Here is a 23695-nt window from a genome sequence, read left to right as displayed (position 1 = left end):
CCATTATATGCTATGGGAGACAAAGTATGGTTGTCTATGAAACATCTACGGATAAAAAGTAATATGAAATTTTGTCCTCGGACTATTGGACCATTTCCCATTGAAAAAATTATTAACCCAGTAAAATATCGTTTTCACACTGTTTTCCATGTATCTCTCTTAAAGCCTTTCAACCCCATGACTCGCACAAAAAAACCTCCACCTCCTCTTGATATAGAAGGAGTCCCCGAATTTCAAGTAAAATCTGTGCTTGACGCAAAAAGAGTACGTTGGAAATTGTATTATTTGGTGGATTGGAAAGGTTATGGACCAGAAGAGCAGTCTTGGGAGCGTCTCGCTCATTTAAAGAACGTCCCACGCTCAGTAAAAGCTTTTCATTCACGATATATCACCTTGCGTGTGAAAGCACACGAAAGAATCTTTTATTCAATTGAAGGAGTCCTGGAGTTCGAATATTATTAGGGACTGTGACTATACTTGTAATTATTTGCAGTCGTCAAGGTTTTGACCATCAACTCACAAAGGATGGAGAACTTCTGACTCGCAGCAAGTAAAAGACATATTGATTTGGACCGCGAACCAAATCGGCCTTGTGTCTGTGTCTCAGCTGATGACAGAACAGAAAGAGCTCAGGAATACTGCACGCAGCGTCACGCAGAGCGTACGTAGCGTAGAGGCCATCTTGGGTGTGGCATTACTATTTAATGCCACACCCAACTTCTGGAAGGTGCTTAGCCTTCTGCCAGTTGCCAGCGAGGGACCTGTAACTAGGGACACTTACCTGAAATCGACAGAACAGCTCTTCAGCTCATGATTTTCTTCCGTCAACATCGCAGCTTCATAATAGAATACTGTAAAAGAAAACACTTTGTAATAATAAGTGCACAGGAATAATTATTGTTATTTTCTTCAGAAGAAGAAGTTAGAGGGAGATCTCGCTTCATACACACGCCCCTCTCAAGAAGAATGCCCGGAGAAAGAATCAAGCCATCACAAGTCTGCTAGGACGCAGTGCTTGCCAGTTCGAGTTCACAGGTAGGGAAGTTAACCAATGTAAGTACACAAAATAGGAGGGAAAGAGGAAATCGTTATTTTCCAAAATGCAACAGTTATTCTAAGGTTAATCAAAATCTTGTTGCCTTGCAGGTCGACAACGAAGACCCCACCAGCGTCCAGTATCAGGCCCTCCTCCCTGAACCCTATTATGTAGCTCTAGTGGACATAAATACACTGGTTATAAGGTAGGGTACTGGGAAGTTGTTCCATAGCGTCTCTGCAAAACACAACCACGCACAGTGAAGTTAATAGTGCATGGTTGGTCTGACAATTCCCTGTTAGAGAGGTTGATGAGATTGAAAGGGGAATGTTCTAAGAGAACAAGCATTTGCAATACAAAAGGTCTTGTATTTGCAAGAGTTTGAGCTATTGGCATTGTAAATGACAAGCCTTTTATATATGTGTTAGTTTTTAAAACATATAAATAAACGGCATTGTCATTTGACATCAATATCAAGCAGTCTCCACAATGGTTACAACAAACTCACTTTATCAAGTATGTAAAGCATCTATAAGCTTTCATTTGTGTCAATTGTGTCACTTATCTTAAAGGGCTCAACTGTGCAGCCTAGAAGGCATACAGACCATGCCCTGGACGGAAGACTGGACCGAGCCCGGAACATCAGATCATATCCTGAAAGTCCCAGGTTTGCTGTGGGGGGTAGAAAAGCACTGAATGCCACGGTGCACAAAACAGCCGGATAAAGGGAATCGTCTGCACAGGCCGAAGGCAGGATTTCAGCTTGTTGATGGGAAACCCCAGGGAAGGTATGAGCAATATGGTTATCTGCAGGTAGTCCTTGACTTACTGTGACAAGCTGATGTTCAACAGCCAGTCATCAACGTATGGTAGTACATTATCCCAGACCTGCAAAGATAGGCCATGACCACCAGCTGTAAAAAATATCGGGGGCCTCTCGCAATCTTTCATCAAAGATTCAGACGCCCTGTTAACTGGAAGCTAGAACGCTGAACTCTGAATTTGGACTAGCCTGTGTAGTCCCCTTAAACAACATCATTATGTGGCTGGGAATACCAATTCACGTTTAGGTGGTGTTTTTGGTGCGACTCAAGCATTTTTATGCTTTGTGACAGTTTTGCAGATTCTCAGCTTTCTTGACACAGTAAGTTGTCATCTTCATGTATGCCTGCCAAATGTTTCAGAGGATAGCTTAGCAACTGTAATATGTTTACATTGTCTACAGATAGGCATTTGTTATGATTGCAGAGACGTACTGCTTGGTGGTATGAACAGTTTCACTGGTACCTCGGTACCAGAAGGCGCTATGACTTTTTTTCTGTTGCTCATTCTTTTACCTGTCCTACATTTCTAATGTTAATAATGACATAGCCTTGTCATCATTGTGTCCTGTGGCACCTCTTCTAGTGAGCCCTGATGATCTAGTGAGCCATGGTTCAAGATACAAATAAAAAAATTCAGCAAGTTTATCATCCACTTGGAGAGCAATACTAGCTGAGACCCTGGAACACCTAAGTTTATATATATATAACCAAACATGTCATCAAGAACCAAGAAATCAGAAGAGTTTGTTGTAGCAGCGTATATCACTGAGTAGGAGACGACATTTGGCTATGCATGTAAAGAGGACAACAGCCTTGCATTTGTAACCCTGAATCACTGCAAAGTTTAAAGCGGCATGACCGAGGCCTGTCTTCCAAGGGATGGTAGATGAATGTTCTATAGATAGACCACCCTGGCCATTTCCTGTGAGGATACTTTCCACACACTGTAATCACTCTCTAGGCGGTAATGACCACCTCCCACTGAGATCCGGGGTGTGCATTGTTTTTATGATAAAAGCACACTCACTTAGTTGTTGATTGGTGAGCTTTTCCCTTCGCCCTATGGTACATTATCCCAGGTAATGCTAGTTAGTGCGGAAAAAAGATGCGCACATGGGGGGCGCTAGAGGGCGCGCACGCAGAATGGCCGCGCTTCTGTGAGGCTCCTGCCGCCTGGAGCAGAAATCCTCCGTTTATCCTTTCAGCTGGCCGCCTTCCTGTCGAAAAAGTACGCGATACTGCTGCGGGTACTTGCCGGAGGCTCCGGTGCAAGTTTGGGCGATGTGGGACCTTCCGTGACGGAGTTGGAGGCAGCGAGGTTCGCAACGTGCCTTAGGCGGCCTGAAGGGCAGCGCGCGGCCGGACCTCGGAGCTGCGCGAGACCGGGGCTCACCACGAGGCAGGTAGGCCCTGCAGAGAGAGTTGCCGAAGCGTGACCCCCTGGGCCTCGAGGACTGCATTCTGCCGGCGGGAGGAGTGTGCTATGTGAGCACGAGCGGCGAACGTACGGAGGCTGTTGCAGGTACGGTTCGCCTGGGTTCCGGAGATCTGTGCGGTGCTGGTGAGAGCAGACCCCCCCCCCCTCGACCTTGCTCTGTAAACACGTTGGTGCCGGCCTGCGGGGTGGGGTGCATGGCGAGTGCTGGATGGACGGCCCCCCCCACTTCTGGAGAGCTGATTGCCGTGCCTGCTGGATTGCGGGGCGGGGTGCCTGGCGAGTGCTGAGTAGCAGGGCCCCCCCGCTTCTGGAGAATTAATCGCTGTGCCTGACTGCGGGACCGGTGCACGCTGTGGTGCTGGGGCCCCCCCCCACCCCCCCGGACCTGGGGCCTTGTCCAGGCTTCGTGGACGATCGGGGGCCGTGCTGCGGCGGACTATCACGCATCTGGTGGCGATCCTGGCTGGGGCACAGGGGTCTAGACCGGACAGTCTTGGCCCCGCTGGCTGGTGTCATCCTTGGGCTCGCCTTCTCCCTACCCGGCCATGCCTGCGGCCGTTGAGCCCCTTTGAGACCGCTCCCCGGCCCTGGTTCTTGCCGCTGTTTCTGGGCTCTGGTGATTAGAGGACCTGGAGCAGGAGTTGCACCGGTCCTGCGAGATTGGAGGTGACCTGTGGACTGTGCCCACTTCCTCCTTGGCGGCGCCTTCCTAGCAGCGGGCCCAGGATGGGCAAACAGGACAGTAGACAGCCGAAGCTCACTTTTGAAGCCCCAGCGGCTAAAAAGGTGTTGCGCAGCACGCAGGATGCGGAGGGCTCGTGCAGCCCGCCGGCGGCGGCCACGGGCCTGGGCACTCCAACGCCCGAACTTCAGCAGTTGATGCAGGAGATGAGGCAAGGGTTTGCCACTGTAGTTGATAAAGTGGATCGCATTTCCTCTCACATGGATGCCTTTGCACAGAAGATGGATGTGCATGAGGAGCGCCTCACGGAGGCTGAAAGGCGGATCTCCGATGCTGACGATCTCGCTGTCTCGCATACCTCCCAGCTCTCGAGAATGGACAATGTCCTTCGAGTTATCGCTGCCAAGAATGAGGAGTTGGAAGCTCGCAGCCGACGCAATAACATCCGCGTAGTGGGGGTGCCGGAGGACTATGTGGAAAAGATTCTCTTGACCTCCATTGGGCCGGAGGCGTTTTCCAAGCAATTTATTGTCGAGAGGGCTCACCGTTCCCTTGGGCCGCGACCCAAGCCCGGGGCTCCACCGCGACCCATCATCGCTCGGCTGTTAAATTACAGAGATCGTGACGCTGCGCTGAGGGCTGCGCGTCAGAACCAACAACTCTCTTGTGACGGTGTCAGCTTTACTGTTTACCCGGATTTCACACCTGTCGTTCAGGAGCAGCGGCGTAAATTCATTGAGGTAAAGAAAAAACTTTGTGCTCTTCAAATCGACTACGCGCTGCTATACCCAGCGAAGCTGCGTATTACACACCAAGCTAAGCAACATTTTTTCACGAACCCGCAACAAGTGGAGGACTTTTTGAAAACTCTGAAGTGTGCACGGGCTGAACGACGACTAGAGGAGCGTACTGAACATGATGATGACCAGTAACTTTTTTGCCTGTTGCTTTCTTGTGCTTGCTGCTGCTCTTGGGGGCAGCGTGTCTGGTGCCTGACCGGATGTCCACCGCATGTGCCCGCTTGCACGACTGCAATGATGCTGCTCAAGACTGTCCTAGCCGGGAGTTTGGCGGCGGCTGGTACTATACTCCAGGCACCACCCTCCCTAGTTCCCCTAACGGAGTTGGGGCGCTGGGTGTAGAGGGTGGCTGTATGTGGCCCCTAGATGACCCCTGTAGGGTGTACCCCAATGAACAAATTGACTAAGTTGCTCCTGTTGAGCTGTTGGGTGGAAATTTTGGGAGGGGGGCGGGTTGAGGTTTCTGGCACGTTGGGGCTGCTTCAGTGGGTTGGGGGGGGATTGGAGGTTTTCTGCTTGCTTTGATACCTTGCATTTTAGAGCATTACACTGATGCCTTTTTTCCTTACTGTCTTGGATCGGTAACTCCGCATCACCTGTCAGGCCTGTATTGGCGAAAGTTGAACATTGCACAGTGGGGATGGATGCGGGGACGAGCGGGGAGTTCTTCCGGGGTGTTTCTGTTGTATTATTGTTGTGTGCAGCTGATGTCATATGGATGCTGTTTGCAGAGTTGACGGGGAGTGATTCCATGGGGCTGCGAGGCGGCCCGTGCGAGCGACATATAAAACATGCTAGTGCTGTCTGTGTGATAGAAGTAGGGCATGCATGCCTCTCCGATGGCACAGGATTGCAGGCTCTTTGCTTGTGGCCCACATTTCATTTACTTCCCGGCCTGCCTATGGGAGACTCTGACTTGAACATACTCACGTGGAACGTTAGGGGTCTGGGGGACCCGAGGAAACGTAGGCAGATCCTCGCCTATTTAGATCGACACGCCATACACATAGCGTTTTTACAAGAGACCCACTTTCGGGCACAGGCTGCGCAGCCCTTTGCCCGCAGATGGGCTAAATACACTGCTTTCTCATCCTATTCTTCATACTCCCGTGGGGTTGCAATACTGGTGAAAAAGGGGACCCCCTTTGTTATGGCAGGCACTAAGACCGACACCCAAGGCAGGTACTGTTTGGTATGGGGTAGGCTGGGGCATATGGCGGTTACTCTTGCCTGCTGTTACAGCCCTAACGTGGTTGACCCGCAGTTCTTTGCAGACCTAGGCGCAGACATAATAGGCGCAGGCCCACAGCACCTCATCTGGGGGGGAGACTTCAACACCACACTTAATCCTCAGATAGACAGGTCCCACCCGGCTCCGCATCACTACACTAGTTCCCGTGAGGCACTCTTGGAGATACTTGATACTTGGTCTGATTGATGTCTGGAGGCACCTCCATCCGACTGGGCAGGAGGGCACTCACATCACGGCGCAGGCGAAGACCTGGGCACGGCTGGATTATGTCTTTGTTGCCCCATGCTTTCATGCGGCGCTGGCCCGGGCAAGTCACCTCCCCCGTGCCTTTTCGGATCATTCCCAGTACGAGTCACCCTGAGAGCTTCGGATCTTGGCCCCCCGGTGTCAGCCTGGCGCCTGCAGCCTATGATGCTGTTGGATGCTGCGTTTCAGGAGGAGCTGCGTGAGGAGTGCCTAGATTTCTTCCGTCGGAACAAGGACTCAGTAAAAGATGTTGCAACCATCTGGGATGCCTTTAAGGTGACCCTACGTGGTGTGTGCATTGCAAAAGGGTCGGGGGTCCTGCGGAGCATACTTGCGCGACTACGCCTCCTGGAAACTGATCTTAAGGCGCTTGAAACGTCGCTGACTGATAAGCCTGACGATGCCACATTAGCGCGTATTCGTGACAAAGTCACCGAGTATACTGACGAAGCTGCTAGTGAGGTGAAATTCAGGGGCAAGTATTGGACCTCCCGTCGGTATGGCGAGGGCGAGAGGCCGGGTAAGGCCCTGGCTGCAACGATGAGGCTGATGCGACCTTCCAACTGCATTGTGGAACTCATTGGGGAGGATGGGGCTCTGTACAGAGATACCGCGCAAATTCTCAATGCTTTTGTCACGCACTATCAGGGACTGTATACCTCGGCCTGGGAGGGCGAGCTTTGCTTGCATGAATACCTAGAGGATGTGTCTCTCGGCTGGCTAAGTGATGCGCAGTGGAAATTCCTGGGCACCCCTTTCCAATTGGATGAGGTGCGGGAGGCCATAATGCACATGCGGTCTGGCAAGGCCGCCGGGTTGGACGGGATACCTATTGAATTTTACAAGACCTACATTGATTTCATGGCGCCGGTCTTGCGGGAGGTGTACGAGGACGCTCTTGAGGTGGGCAGTCTTCCCCCCTCGATGCGCATGGCCCTTATCACGTCCCTCCTTAAACCTGGTAAAGCGGCGACTAGCTGTGACTCTTACCGGCCTCTCTCATTGCTTAACTGTGATGTTAAAATCCTTGCCAAGCTTATTGCCACTCGCATCAATTTGCTACTTCCCAACTTGATACTACCTGACCAAGCTGGGTTTGTGCCCGGTCGGGCGACGTCACATAATCTGCGCACGTTCTTTTCCATTTTGAACTCTGTGCATGACGATCAGCCGATGGCCGCAATCTTCCTCAATGCCACGAAGGCGTTTGACTCCCTGGAATGGGATTATGTGTTTCAGGTACTGGAGCGTATGGGGTTCCCTAGCATATTTATTTCCTGGATTAAGCTCATATATATCGGCCCTAGAGCGAAAGTACTGGTGAATGGCCGGCTCTCTGATGCATTCTCCATTACCAGGGCACCAGGCAGGGGTGCCCTCTGTCGCCTCTGCTGTTTGCCATAGCCATGGAGCCCCTGGCTGCAAAATTGCGACAGCACCATAAAGACAGAGCGCTGAGATGCTTCCAGAGACAGATACTAATTTCTATGTACGCTGACGATATCACTCTTTATGTGCGCGATCCTAGAGAGAATCTCAATCCGATTCTTCGGGAATTCATCCGCTTTGGCAGGATTTCCGGGGTCCAGATAAACTGGAGCAAGTCTTGCTTTCTTCCCCTGATGCCCTCCACCGGGCGCTTTGGGTTAGATTACCCCCTCGCCTGGTGTGACGGTGACTTTAAATACCGGGCATACACATTGAAAAAGACAGGGAGGAGCTCCTGAGGGCCAATTATGGCACGGCAATGTCTCGCATTTCCGATTGCATTACGCGCTGGATTACTCTGCCCCTCTCCATGGCGGGCAGATCATCCCTGATCAAAATGGTGATCTTGCCGCAGCTGCTGTATCTCTTTCTGAATATTCCCTTTTACCCGGGTGCCTTTTTTTTCCAACAGTTACGCGCGGAGCTCATCCGACTCGTTTGGGGCGGTAAATCGCCCCGTCTTCGGTGGGAGACCCTGGTTAAGCCATACAATCAGGGCGGTTTTGGCATCCCCGACTTTGACCTGTATTATCGCGCGGCCCAGGCGCACTACGCCTATTTTTGGATCCGGCAACCTAGATATATGCCCCAACTAGCTGCCGAACACTGGCTAGCACACCCGATTCCTATCGAGGGCGCATTGTATATCCTGGTGACGGGTAGGGATAAGACGCCGTCCACAGTGGCCAGCACGGTGTCGGCATGGAGCGAATTGACTGCCAATATGGGGTTGGCTTTTCTATATGCACCGCTTTTGCCCCTCGCTTATCACCCTGGCATGCCCCTGCTTCAGGAGGTTGGCTTCAGGAGGCTGCTTCGGGCTGTCGGTGTGGTGACGTGGGGAGATTTATATCATAATGGCGAATTCCGGACGATGGACCACCTTTATGAGGGCATACAGCCTTCCCCTCTAGACGTATTCCTGTATCTTCGGCTTCGTCAGGGGATACGGGCGCTCACACCCGACTTTCCTCGAGAACCCCCACCCATGGCGCCGTTGCAACGAATTCTTCTAGATGAAACCCCTGTCAAGCTAGTTTCTAAAATATACAGATCACTCAAGCATGATCGCTCCGAGACTGGCGGCGAGGGACAAGTGGGACCGAGAGCTGCAAGCCCCGCTGACGGATAAGCAGTGGGAGTTCTGCCTACTGCAGACAGAGCGCATCTCCTCCAGCAGCAGATTCAGAATCATACATTATAAGTTCATCCATAGATTATATTACACCCCCGTGCGTCTGTGTCGTTTTCGACTCAGGGATAATGACCGCTGCGATAGGTGCCACGCTCCTGGGGCTGACTTTCTGCACTTGGCGTGGGATTGTGAGGCAGTGCACCGCTTTTGGGGCTATATTTGTGAAGCTCTCTCCAAGATGATCAACTCGGTAGTTGAGCCCTCACCCCTTTTGGCCCTGCTGGGATACGTGGAGCCCATACAGGCGGCGCACTGCAAATTCATCGCACAGGCCTTACTGATTGCAAAGAGAAGAGTTGCATGTCGTTTGGGTCGGGGCAGGGCCCCGAAGTTTAAGGACTGGTTGCGCGACCTAACTTACTGCCAGGAACAGATTTGCACATACGCTGAGCTCTTGCCGACAGCATCGCGCCCCACAGACATCTGGGCTCCATTGCGGTGTTACCTCTTAGCTGAAGGGGCCGCTGAGGAGGGCGGGCTGCCAGAGTAGGGTCCCGTTTTGTGATTGCCCCGCATGCCCTGGGAGTTGGTTATCCTGGGTCATTGCCATCTGGGTGGAGGATGGTGGGATACTTCGCACCGAGGGCCCCCCCCGCGCGCCTGCGTCACACATGGTATGGGCCTGCGAATGGCTGGCGTGGGGGACCGCTTGGTTTCGTGCACCCTCAGATGCCCTTCTGTGTAATCTGTCGATTGTCCCATTGTACTGTTTGAAGCTACTGCCTGCCTCGATGATGGCTGCCGAGGCCTGTTGTGCCCATCTACAATGCCTTCCCTTCTCCTGCTTCTGCACTGGTAATTATGCTGTTAATCTGTGTTATATCGCACCCTTTTGACCAAGCTGTATGTTGACTTTAAAATGCAAAAATAAAAAGTTAAAAAAAAAAAAAAGATGCGCACATTTCCTGAAAGTGACACCAGCGTTGACCTGGTACCTCGCAAGCATTTTACACGCAAGTTCTACCTTGAAAAGAAATATAAGAAGGTTCTGAGCAAAAATCTCCTCACATTACCACAATTTAGTGATCCAAAAACAGTATCGGTTTCGGTTGGCAAAATCCCCAAAAGATGCAGCCAGAATCGATTACCACCAATGGGATAATAAACAGAGTGTAACCTGGACAATCAGACAACAGTCTTTAAAACATGATACTGACCGGAAAAAAAACAGAACAAATATTCAGTGTGTGTGATAAATCTATGGCAACACACTTATTAAACCATCTTTTCCCTTCCTGAGTTATTGATGCTGGAAACTGCCCGTGTGGAAAAAAAATGTGTCACCCGAGACGCACCTCCCTTTTCAAAGTATACCTCTTATTTAATTTGGCATCTGGAAACCACTCTTCACTTAGCAAGATTCAGCCCAGAAGTTATGTTCCTGAATACCGCAGAGTGGTGCCAATGATGTGGAGCAGATTTAGGAGGGGTCTGGAAAGTGGTTCATTAAAAGAGTTACGAGTGGCGAAGCTACCAAGGTGCAGGTATACCGGGCCAGGGGATGGAAGAGGCCTTCTACACCTTGTTCCTATGTTTTACTACCCACCTGTGCTTAGTGAGTCCATTTTGTTCCTTGCAGGATAGAACTCCAACACATCTGCCACTGAGAGGAGTGAGAACCTACTACTAGCTCTTGTCACCGCTGGGACTCGAACATCCAAACGGCACGAACACAGGTACTTCTGTCACGTGATGCCAACCCTGGCACCAGGTCCACACGCTACTCTCTATTTTATTCTTGGACATCACGTCAGCTGCACTGGCAAGGTCAGGACATAACTTGTAATGGAGGACATGATGGCGATGTTTCTGACCTGTCCACTGATCAGAAAGCAACTAGAAACAACAAGACAACAGCAAATGCCTCTATTAATCGGTTCCTCCAGTATCCAGGCATACAACACTTAAACTACTAAAGATAATCGAAAGCAGAGCGGGGAGGATGATTTAATTGAATTGTTATGGGACATCCATTGAGAGTGTTAGTTCCACATTCAGTTGAGATTCTGTTAACGTGTACTCGAACACAACATTTAACGAGTAACCCTTTGACAAAATATGAGCAAGTGATTCTGGGTGCTGAAAATGTGACAATAACGAGGTGTACTAGTCTAAAGACCAGCCACGTTATTGCCAACTCCAGACTGTGAGAAAGTTCTTGATGAAGTCGATTATGATTGCCTGGATGTGACAGAGATGTGCACAAAACCAAGGCCTGATATTACGGATACACAGTTACCTGAATCTGATGTTGTTTTGTTTGTGGATGGCTCATGTTTGAGAGATTCAGAGGGTTGCTTGAGAGCTGCCGATGCAATTTGCACAGTAGCAATCATGATTGAAGCATCATGGTTGAAAGGAGTGAGTTCTGCACAAGTGGCTGAATTGAAAGCCCTCACCAAGCCTGTATCTTGTCAAGAAAAATGAGGGTTACAATTTTTATCGATAGTCAATATGGCTTCGGTGTCGTACATGACTTTGGGCAGTTGTGGTCCCAACGTGGATTTTTGACCTCTTCGAGTTCACTGATCAGAAACGGAGAGTGTGTAAACAATCTACTGATGGCATTACAGTTGCCAGCACAAATTGGGGTGGTGAAGTGCAGCGCATATAGATCTGATTGTGAGTACATCACACTGGGTAACAGATATGCAGATGAAATTGCTAAATTTTGTGTTTTATATACATATTGGATAAATGTGGAACCATCAGTAAATGAGCAAAATGAACAAACAGAATGCAAACTATTGTTCACATCTTTTGAGACTTGGGATGAAGTGAGAGACAACAAGAGGCAAGTGACTGAAAAAGAAGGGTGGATTAAATCGGGGTGCACTTGCAGGTCAGATGATGATGTTTGGGGGTACACTGATGGGAGAATAGCAATTCCAGATAGCTTTCTTTCCCAGATGGCTAGAGTACATCATGGGCCAAAACATATTGGGAGAGATGCAATGATTAGATTGTTTCAACAGACATGGTTTAATCCCAAGTTAAGAGTGGTTGCAGAAAGTCTCTGTCAGATGTACAACTTGTCAGCAGCAAAACCCAGGAAGAAAGACAGTGGTTAGCATGGGACAAATTGGGAAAACAGCTGATCCATTAACCAGAATTCAGTTGGATTTTGTTAAGATGCCCCCCTGTAATGGATTAAAATATGTCCTTGTGGTTCTCTGTTTGTTTTCTCGTTGGGTTGAAACATATCCAACAAGACGAAATGACTATTTAACAGTTGCTAAATTGCTTCTTAGAGAGATTATTCCTAGATTTGGTAAAAATTGGCAGAAACATGTTGGTATCTGCAGTGGGGATATAGGGGCCGTTACCTCTCCTGAATATCCCATTTCTTTATGTTTTAATCCTTCCAGGGGTTAACAGGAATACAAAATTGAGTGTTGACCTCTGGGTAGTTTTAATTATATGTATCTGCACTATTTGGTCCTGTTTTCAAAGGGAATATATTTTCCTTTAAGTTGTGTCACGTTTTTGTGTCGTGTTTTGTGTTCCTATACATTCACTCTACCCTCACCACTATTCTTCATTAAAAAGACTTGCACTCCATCCAGGGTGTTGGTCTACACCTGGATGTATGATGCGGCCCTATGATGAAGCATGACACTGCAAGGTGTGTGAGGGCAGTATTAAGATATTCATTGTCTTCCCCTTGTTTGTCTCTTATTTGAGTGGAATTGAGTTATACCATTCCTATGTTTGTAGGTGCATGAATTGTAGTACCTTCCTGTACCTCATTTCGGAGTATTTTTTGTAGCACTCCTCTGTTGAGTGAGACTTACATTCTGTGTCTCACCAGGTTGGAGAAGTTGCGACAACAGCTCAACAAGAACAAGGTCACGATCTTAGTCCTGGAGACTGGGTTGTGGTGAAGGAACATGTCAGAAAGTCCTGTTTAAAACCTCGCTGGCACGGCCCTTACCAGATCATACTGGTGACTATGATAGCTGTCAAGTGTGGTGGTTTGTTGAATTGGATTCACACGAGAAAACTCCCAAGTCCACTTGAAAATGAAGAAACTGCTGGAGAAGAGAGACGTGAACAAGGAAATGTTCCAGAGCAGGTTGAAGTCGGAGTATAGTGGGCACAAGATACTGGGACTAGTGAAGATAACACTGACGCTGTTAATGGTGAGAATAGGGTGATTCCTTCAGCTCTTGCAGTTGTCAGAGACAAAAGAAAGAGGAACTCAATTCAAAATAACTATTCAGCACAGGACCAAAAACATTGACAATCAGACAATGAATGTTTTTAATTCATTATTAAAATATTAAAAAAGAAAAAATCCTTAAAGAAATTAAATCACAATGAAAAATAAATGCTTCATCAGCCATAAAATTTCATATCTGTTAACATAGAACTGTGCAAATCATTTCTTCTCCCCAACCAGTTACTGTGATTCATGTTTCCTAATTCCCATTGCTGTTTTGATGAAATTTAACACCGCGCTACAAATAACAGAATTGATCATGGATTGCATATGTCTAAACCCCTCAATATATGTGCATGGGTGAATATTCGTTAGTAGGGGTGTCAAGAATCTTCTCCCCAGTTCTTTAAAAAGTGCACAAAAAAGAGTAAAGTGCAGGGTGCTCTGGGTTGCCATGTTGCCGCAAGGACAAGGAGTGAGGTTGTCCATCCACTTAGATTGTTTAGGAAATGCAGCTAAAAAGTGCAAAGTGCCTAGGCGGAATCTTGTTAAAAGAAAACTCATCTGACTATTCGTGGTGAAGGTTAGGTAAAATTGCTTTTGGGCATAAAAAGGCAGTTGGGACCTGACGCCTCCAATTGCGAATGCCGCAAGTTTACCCAGGTTTTATACTCCTCTTTTATTATAACCTCCGCATTTGTAGGGATACTCATCGGGGTGTCAAAGTACTCGCCCAACCCAATCTTAAAAAACCTATCCCTCACAAAACGAAGCCAAGGGATCTTCAAAGACTTTTCCAAATTCATACAGTCTTTGATAGTCTCCCTGGAAAACTGTAACTTTTCAGAAACCCATATTTTGGGCCATAAGGACAGGGGGGCAGAGCCAATGCGATCTATATATTCCATCCCTACTTCTTGGTGAGAGAAAGAGGTCGCGGAGCTGTTTGGAATCATCAACAAGCGTTTTATGAACTTGTTTTCCACCACTTGTAGCAAACGATTTTTTTGGTAGCCCTACACACCCGCCCCATAAGATGCGACCAACACGCATTTTGCTTTGTATAAAGTGACAAGCTCGGGCAATGGCTTATGGCCTAGCTTACAGGCAAACCTAAAAAGCCCGTCCACTACTCTGCTTGTTTGCTGTGCCCTTGCCGTGACTAGGGAATCCCATTTCATCTCCTTATTAAACATGTTCCCCAGATATGTAAATGTATCCACCTTTTCAATAAACTGGCCCCTTACATTAAAACTTCGGGTTTTGGTGTTTTTTGGGCTGCATACTATTACATAAGACTTTGAAAAATTTACCTTCAGGTCTAGAGCTGCCATAAAATTCGTAAAGGCGTCCAATGAGGTTTGTAAACTGTTAGCCGTCAAGGCCATAAGTACAGTGTCGTCCGCATTCAAAAGAAGCGGGACTGGATTGCCTTTAATACAAGGAAAATCAATTTTCTTGCCCAATAAAAAAGCTTCCAGACCATTTGTGTACATCAAAAAAAGGAAAGGAGCTAAAATGCACCCCTGCCGAACTCCTTTGGTCGAGGCGATGGGCTTTGTCCTTTCCCCCTGTGGTCCGAATCTTATGGAGACGGAAGTATTAGCATGAAGTATTTTTAAACGTAGGAACAGTGCCTTTTCAAAGCCCATTTTAGCCATTAGCGCCCACAGTTTTTCCATGTTGACGGTATCAAATGCGCTGGACAAGGCCACGTAGGCCAGGTGGATAGAACCACCTTTTGCCGTCATGTACTTGCCCATGATCAGGGACACATTTAGGCATTGCTCTGATGTTCCCAGCCCCCTTCGGAAATCATACTGAGTTTTTTAGATAATTCCCTTGTTAGTTGCCCAGGTCTCTAATCGGGCAATGATTACCCTACCCAGCACCTACACTGTAGCATCAATAAGGGAAATAGGCCTATAACAAGCAGGATCGTTTCTATTCCCTTTTTTAAACACGGGTACAACTATGGCCACCGATTTAAAAACATTAGTCAACAGGGGTGCCCACTGGGACTAGTGAAGTTAACACTATCGCTGTTAATGGTGAGAACAGGTTGATTCCTTCAGCTCCTGCAGTTGTCAGAGACAAAAGAAAGAGGAACTCATCTGAAGAAAGTTTAGTAACTACAGTTGAAAATGAAAATGGAAAAAGAGCAAAGAAGGGAGACAAGTGGCCAAAAGGAGTGAAAAGGTTGAAATACACTGTCACTAGTAAAGTTCCTGAAACAATACATAAAGCATTGAGTCAATCAGAGCAAAGCAAAGCAGAAGAGGAGAATCAAGTATGAAGAACAAAAGTAGCAAACAAGAAATACTCAGCACCAGAATGTACTTATGTGATTGTAGGTGCAAATGAAAGTGTTTCAAACAATGATTAGGATAAAGACTTGTTTAAATTCTGTGTACGTGGGGACACCTCTTTCAAGCCGCCCTAAGTGAACTGCTAATTTAAAGAGAGTATTCAAAAAGAGAGAGGAGATTTATGTGATACATTTCTAGAAGATTCCAAAGCTGAATTTTGAAGAAGAACTAAAGGCTCAAGTCTTGGTGTGGAGTGCACAAACTAAACTAACCTACTAAACTAGCCTAGTGAAAATACAAATTATTTTTTAGTAAAAATCTTTAGTTTGATTTTCCTCTTTTTTTTATTTTTATAAAAACTTTAAAGATGATTAGAACCGAGACTGGTAAATAGAATCAGGGAATGTGTAGGTGAAAATGTTTCAATGTTTGTGCTTTCTGTGTTTTATTAACAATGTCTGTATGGTTGGTTTTAACATTTGTGATACCACACTTTATGTTTATTAATGTAGTAAACACTACTACTAATAATAACGGGCATGTGACTTTGGTTAATAAAAGTGATCTGAAAGAAGATTCAGCGATTAATATGAAAGAAACAACCGGTAGTGCCTTACATTTGGATAAATCTATTTGTGATTCTTCGTTAAATGTTTTTACAAAATTGCTTTATGAGTATGTAGATACAATGGACGCGAGAGACTGTTATGTGTGCATTTAATTACCTACGTATGTGTCTGAGGGTGTAACGTACCACCACTTACCACTAACATATGATATATCTTGTAGTGTACTAACTAGTCAATTTTATGCTAAAGGGTTTTTCAATATTATTACTCAAATTATGACTTAGTATTTTCAGAAATTCCTATTAGAAAGAATATGAATATAGTATATAGTGCTAAGGACGCAGAATATTTGGGAGAGTTTTTTCACACTATTAAAACAATAGATACAGTTTATGCACATAAGCATAATTGATTGATTTCACAAATTCTGTAGAAGATAGACATAGAGAGTTTAAGCACAGGGCTGCTGAACAGAAGAGTAAAGAGCATCCATTGGCACATAAAGAAGGAAATTATTAGAAGACTGAAATTTATGCTGCAATGGCTCTGGATTGGCCCCATAGGGGAAAGCTTTGCATACTAAGGTAGAAAACAGATTATAATAATTATTTCATTGGTTCCAGTGAATGTGCACACACCTTCCTAATTACTGGTGGTTGGGGATTAAAGGGTGGTACAGATCCTGTTCACCCTGGCGTGTATTTTATTTGTGGTAAAAATGCCACCACATTGGTAAGGGTGTTGTTATATGGGAATTGTTTTTCCTAAGATTTATCATGTGAATGATGAACAAGGAACCAATGAAAAGCAACTAACTCAGAGTAAAAGGGGTTTGAATGCTGCAGAAACAATTGGGGATATATTTGGTGCATTGATACCTTCAGTTGGGGTTCTTCTGAAATTGTCTACAGTGGTTGATCGTTTATCTACAGATAACCGCTGGAGGGTTCTTGATGGTTGATACTGAAATGGTTGCTATGAGGACCATGGTTTTACAAAATAGACTTGCCTTAGATGTACTATTGGCAAAAGAAGGCAGAGTCTGTAGTATGTTAAAGATTCTGAGAAGAGTAAGGATTTGGAGGGATATATTAGTAACATTACTCATTTACATTATGATCTGTCAAAAATGAAGGCTGATGGTGCATGGAAGAAAATTGGCAAGAGTACTTCCTCCATAGGTAGCGTGGTCTTCAAATTTTTATAACAACTTATTAGGGTACTAACACTGATAATTGCTATTGCGACAAGCATACTAATGATAATACTGCTTTACAAGTGTAGCAAGAGTAAGCCTACTGAGGGAAAACAAAGAACAAGAAAAAGGAAAAGAGAAGAAATAGAAATGAAAGATCGAAGAGGGATTTATTATGATGCCGGGAAAGATATAGAGGGTGTTAGGTTGAAACAAATGAGAACTACCACATTCTGATTGTTCATCATCAGATAGAAATCTGATATGGGTTATTGTGATGGTTTGGGATACCATCAAATAGGTGATTGATGGAGCATGTTTTTTGCTAATAAGATCTGCTTGGGAAAATCCACCCATATGTGTGTTTTAATAAATTATTAACGTGTGTGAAAACCGAAATTACTAAAACGTGAAGACTTAGAAAGTACGACCAAAAATGTGCAAAGCTGCACGTGTTTTTAAAAAGTCAGAATAACACATGTAGAATGGAAGATTTCTTTATAGGTTTATGAATTATTAATTTGTGTGTCTAATATTAATGTTCTTATGTTTCCTGAACGGCAGGGATTTTCTTATGTTACCTGAACTGCAGGAATATTCAAGCACAAACATGAAAAAGCTTTTTTTTCTTTGTGAAAGTAGAGTAGGCCTAGAAATGTAGAAATAATTTGTCTTTTCTCTCTGCTTTCCTTGCTAAAATGTGTAGGCCTAAGCAAATGTATTGGATAGGGTATGTGCTTCCGTGCTCCTTTGTTTCTCTTTATGTCGTTTCCTGATGTCCTTGTAAAGAATAACATTTACATCCTTAGAGAGCAGAGAATAGCACAACTCTTTCCTGTCTAGGCGAGGATTTAGAATGAAACTGTCGCTATGTAGTTACAAAATATGTAATTGTAGTTTTCTATTTCCTCTCTAGGAAGTTATACAATTTTAGACAAAGATTGTTTAGAGAAATTTGTAAAGTTATCGTTAGGAGATGTTTGCCTCCCCTAATTACTGACCAATGAGAGTGTTTTGTAGGGTTTAGGAAAGTTTTAACTTAGTGTAACAAAGTTGCAAAGTCAGTACAAAGACGCTAGTGGGAAAATGATCATGGCTTGTTCACATTCTGGTGACCTGTCCTGTATCCATGGTATGCTGTATGCTGTGCGGTGCTGATTCCTGATCTGGCTGGCAATCCTGACTGCAGAGAACTCTTTCCCTCGAGACTTTGCACATCATCGGCTGGTGATGCTGCCCATACTATTCTCCTATGGCCATGGAGATAGTTTTCTTGACTAATTGCACGCCATGCATTAGTTTTCACAATTTTACTGAGAGGTACCTGAACTAAACTGTGATTTCTCTGATGTTTCCCTGATCGCTCTCTCTTTCTCCCTTTTTTCTCACCTGAGTTTGATGATCTCTGATTTACTTTGTTTGTGACAAAAAGGTACCTAGAAAGAATAATGTCTGTCGTTATTTCCTGAGTCATTACTTATTTTTAGGATAACATTTGTTATATTATTGATGAAATTGTGGTTTATCTTATGGTATAGCTGTTTCTTCATTACAGGTCCTTATGAAGGAATAGTTCTCTGATTTCTCTACTTATTCCCTTTTAGCTCTAACAAAGATCCATTGGAGGACCTTTGATATTGCTTTGATAACGGAAAGGATAATGACTTATGGGCCCATCATTATAGTATTTACGCTTCCTTAGGTATTGTAAAGGGTGGTGTGGGATATTATATGACCCCCCACTGCTTCCGCTGCATCATGGTCATGTTGCTTTCTTTGTATGAGATTGGCGGACTGGCTGCAAGGTTGCTGGGGTCAGGTTGAAGTTCACATGTATGACTGTGATTTTCGTGCAAGAGGTCACTGCATGGTTCTTGAGATGGGCTAATGTTTCTGACGGTGGCTGCGGGCATGGTATAGTCCTTGATAACGGAGAAGATTTCTTTGCTGCTGTGGAGCTTAGGTCAATGAGTCAATGGAGTCCGTTAGGTCTTCCACATGGTGTTCCAGGTTTGCTGGTGGTAATTTATCAAGGCTGATTTGAAGGTGTCCCTATCCGTGACTTCTTGGCTCAGTCTCCACCTGTGTTCTAGATGCTTGCAATGCTTGGCCATCCTTGTGTTTCTCTGCTGGCCAGCTTACCAGCTGGACCGAGTTTCTGTTCTTGTGGTTTGGCTTTATTTATGAGAAGCCAGAGTGTTGGCACAGGCGGTGACATAGTCATTGAAATTCTTGATGTCTACTAGTAGGTTGCCTGTATGCAGTTTTTGAAGAGGGCGGAAGCCCAATCCTTCTGTGGTATGTTCTTCCAGAAGTAGCGGGCCGAATATGTAATGGTTGGCATTCTGTGTTGTGAGATATTGATCTTCAAGCTGACGAGGGTGTCATCAGGTCAGGGGAAGAGTGTTGCTTTGTTGACTCTGATGTTGGTAAATGAGGTATAAATGGGATCCAGAATATGTCTGGTCTCATGGATGGGGTTGGATACGCGCTGAGTGAATCTGAGCTTTCTGAGCCTTCCGAAGAGGGCTACTGAGTTGGGGTCAGTGAGGTCCTCTAAGTTAAAACTGAAGTCTTTTAGAAGGATGATGGCGCTGGAGTCTATGACTTGTGGGGCGACAAAGTTTGTGATGTTGCTGGTGAACTTTGCGTGGGGTCTTATGGTTTGGTACACCAGGATGCTACAAAGGGTGAAGTTGGTAGTGATTTGCAGTTTCAGGGTGAGGTGCCCCGTGCAGTTGACTTCGGAGGCAGTGCAGCTGATGGGGTTCTTGAAGGTGATGCCGATATATTAGCCTTAGAAGATTTTTGGTAGAAGGTTGGATCTGAATGTGACATCTATCGATACCATGCTTCCTTTACAATATGTCATACGGAATCAGAATAGGGACATACTGCAAGCTGAAAAAAGTCAATAAAAATTCACCCATTAGACATATTAACGTTTGAAATTTCTGATACTATTGGCTTCAAGGAAAGTATGACATCAAATGTTTTTGAGGAGGACTCTACTGAACAATGATCTCTCTGCAGAAAATGGCAATTGATTTTTAATAGCTCTGGGCGGAGACCTCCGCTCCGCCCGCGGAGTGTGCGGAGACTTGGTTGAGAACTAAAGACATAAGATCCTTGAAAAAGCCACGGGATTGTATTCCCACGGTGGTGACGAAACAAGTGTTGGCTAAGATCTTATCGAAATAGAAAGGGACCTGAAGAAAGAAAATAAAAAAGGAGAAAAAATAAGAACCCATTATGATTTTTGTTGCATATTGAAATGTGGATTTACATGTGCTACTGCAGACATTGCATGTTTGAATTTGAAAATGTGTGCTGGAGATAACCACAAAGGATGTTGTAAGCTTTTATACCTCCATTAAAAATAAGGATGGGATTGAATCTATCAAAAAGCCCTCAAGACAAGATCAGTACACTACCTGGTAAGAAATCAAATGTTAATCAAAATGTTAGAATTGTGGCACACCAACATTTTCCCATTCAACTTTGAGATCTACATACAACAGCAGGAGACTGTAATGAGAGCCAGATTTGTACCAGTGTACACCTGCCTTCTCATGGACGAAATATAAAAATACTGGCTCTGGAATGAAAGATTCAAAAACCTCAGTGACAACATCATCTTCTGAGAAAGATATATAGACAATATTTTACTGTCTGACTGTATCTCCGATCCTATCCCTGGCGGCTGGGCATCCAGTAATCTCAGGGGGGATTACAATTGTGTGGAAAATATGGGGAGTTAGATAGATCGAACACCCCCAGTTTGTGCCCCGGCAATACATTCTGACATTCAGGCAGTTGGAAGTACTTGTTTTACTACCCAGTGCACAATCTTCCATATTCATCTGGATAAACTACTGTGCACTGAGGGGCTCTCTCAACAGGTTGTCTGCATGGAATACTTAGGCTGCACACTATCGCCTGTTTACAGTGGAAGTCTCAGGGAGGTACCGCATTGCTGTGATCCCAATGTGGCACCTGTAGCCCTTGCACTTGGCAGAAGAGACCTTCTGTGTCCCTTTGGGAGCTGCAATTGCAGAATGCATCAGTGTTAATCATTGCACAATACACCGTGTGCACACTGAATGGGAGGCATTCAAGGTAGTGGTGAGAGGCTTCCGTCTGGGACAGTTGGTTGGACAACATCCAGGAGATAAAACAGAGACTCCCCACAGACCCCCTTTGACACCCTAAGTTAGTTGAGGAGAGGGAGAAGAATGCTTTACTGTAGGAGCAGAGGTCCTTTGCCCATAGGGTGTACTTGACCTCCATCCACGCTAAGGGGGGAAGAGAGGTTCAACTACTCGCGTGGTTAGTAAAATTGGAGCACAATCGTCCCATCACTCGTGTTCGGAACTCAGAGGGTGAGATAGTTCTGTCACAGAGCGACATACATGATGTATTTGTTCAGTATTATCAAGAACGTTATAGCAAACAACCTCAAACTCGAGGACTGTAATGGAGTGATTCTTCAGCAGGGCACCAGTGTCCTGCTTAGACGAACAAGCCTGTGTGGACCTTTGTGAGCCATCTATGGAGGAAGAGATGAAGGGGGCTACCTTGAAGTTGGCATGGGGTAGAACCCTAGGAACGGAAGAGCTGCCAGTAGAGTTCTATTATACCTAGATGGAGAGTCTGGCATCGTGCCTAGGTGAGATGTACATGGTAGCCCTGGAGAGGGATGTACTGCCGGACACCACGAGGAAAGCACTGATTACATTGATCCCAAAAACTTGCAGTGATGCGCTCAATATGTTAGTGTACAGGCCCATGTCCATCCTCAATCTGGACTATTAGGTCCTTAGCAGAATACTGACTAACCGTATGAAGCCTTATTTGTCAGCATTGATCCACCGCTATCAGTGTGGCTTCATACCTCAGTGTAACACCTCCTTACATATTAGAAGGTTGTTCAGAGTGATGGATGAAACCCCTGACCGGTATCATAGCACAGTACTGGTCCATTCTATAGACATTAGAAAGGCATTCCTTACTATATATTGGGAATACCTCACAGCAGTAATGACACAAATGAACCTAGTACGGGGTGGGACAAGTGGGTCACTCTACTATACTCAGGAGCCACTGCTGGAGTCCGAACAGAACAGTGTATTTCAGAGGTGTTCAAGGTAAATCGTGGCACTTAGCAGGGTTGCTGGTGTACCCGATGATTTTGCCTGTATACTTAGGTCAAAGGGAGCGGGGAGGGGGACCCGTTGTAGGATGGGGAGCATGTGGTATCACTGTATACGGACAACATGCTCCTGTTTCTTTGGGCCCTGAGTCGGGTATACCATAGTGCATTGAGCTCCTGGTAGAACTGGGGATATTTTCGGGCCTTCATACGAACTCAACTAAGACCTGTGCCTTCCCAATAACTGCTACCCTTTTAACTCCACCATTGGCTGTAGTGCAAGCGGGAAATTGGTGGGAACCCAGAATGTTGCAGTACATGGGATTTACGGTGTAACACTCCACGATGGGCTTTCGAGAGGTAAACCTGGGTGGGGTCCTGTGGGCTCTGAAGGGCGATGTTCATTTTTGACACTCCTTAAAACTCCTGATAATGGCACACATTGCACTGTTGAAGATGGTAATGTTGCCTCGAGTCCTTTACTACTTTGCAAATCTGCTAGTTTGGGTGCCACGGTCTTAGTTCAGGGAACTGAATTGTCTGTGGTGGGACTTCATCTGGGGCGGTGGCAGACACCGCGTCTCTTTGGACACATTGAGACATCCGATGGCTGAGGGTGGCCTTGGTGCCCCAGACTGTCAGCACAGCTGCAGTGGCTGACATGCTGGCTAGCTGGGCATCAGATGGAGGAGATGGGTGCAGCCGGAACGCCACATTGCTTGGGGGCATTGATCACTCTGATGCTTGGGACAGGGGTGCCGTTGATGAAGAGGCCTGCCCAACTTGAGGTGGCGCTCCACTACTAGAAGACTACAGTCACCAGAATTAAGCAGCACCCCCTCTATGTGTCAGCTCTGCTGTTGGTGGGATGACCCACTATTAGGGGGGTTACTTTACTGAGGTGAGACTACGGAAGTGGAGTAGCGTTGGCATAGAAACTATTGGGGGTTGCTCTGGTGATGGAGTCCTCTGTACCATGGAAGCACTGATGGAGGAGGACGGCCTGTCAGGGCACAATTCCTCATGTACGTGGCACTTAGAAGTGCACTGCTCCGACTATGGGGTCTGAACACTGCAGAGCCATGCACACATGAGCTTTTACAGACCCTCCTCACCTTCGGAGGAGGGCACATATTACTCACCTGGATTTGCCAGATGATTCTTTCAATAATAACTACTGTTCTTGTGACCTTTTGTGCCAGATGGGAGGGAGTGCTGAGCAGAGAGTTTAGGGGTAAAGGATAGGAACAGGCCCTGGAACAGATTAGCAGAGTATCTAGGAACACTAGATTCAAATACACTCAGTTAAATTATCTGACTGCCACATATCTTATGCCCAAAGGGTTA

Source organism: Triturus cristatus, chromosome 3_1, assembly GCF_964204655.1.
Source record: "Triturus cristatus chromosome 3_1, aTriCri1.1, whole genome shotgun sequence".
NCBI classification, from domain to species: Eukaryota; Metazoa; Chordata; class Amphibia; order Caudata; family Salamandridae; genus Triturus; species Triturus cristatus.
This window is presented reverse-complemented; position numbering follows the sequence as displayed.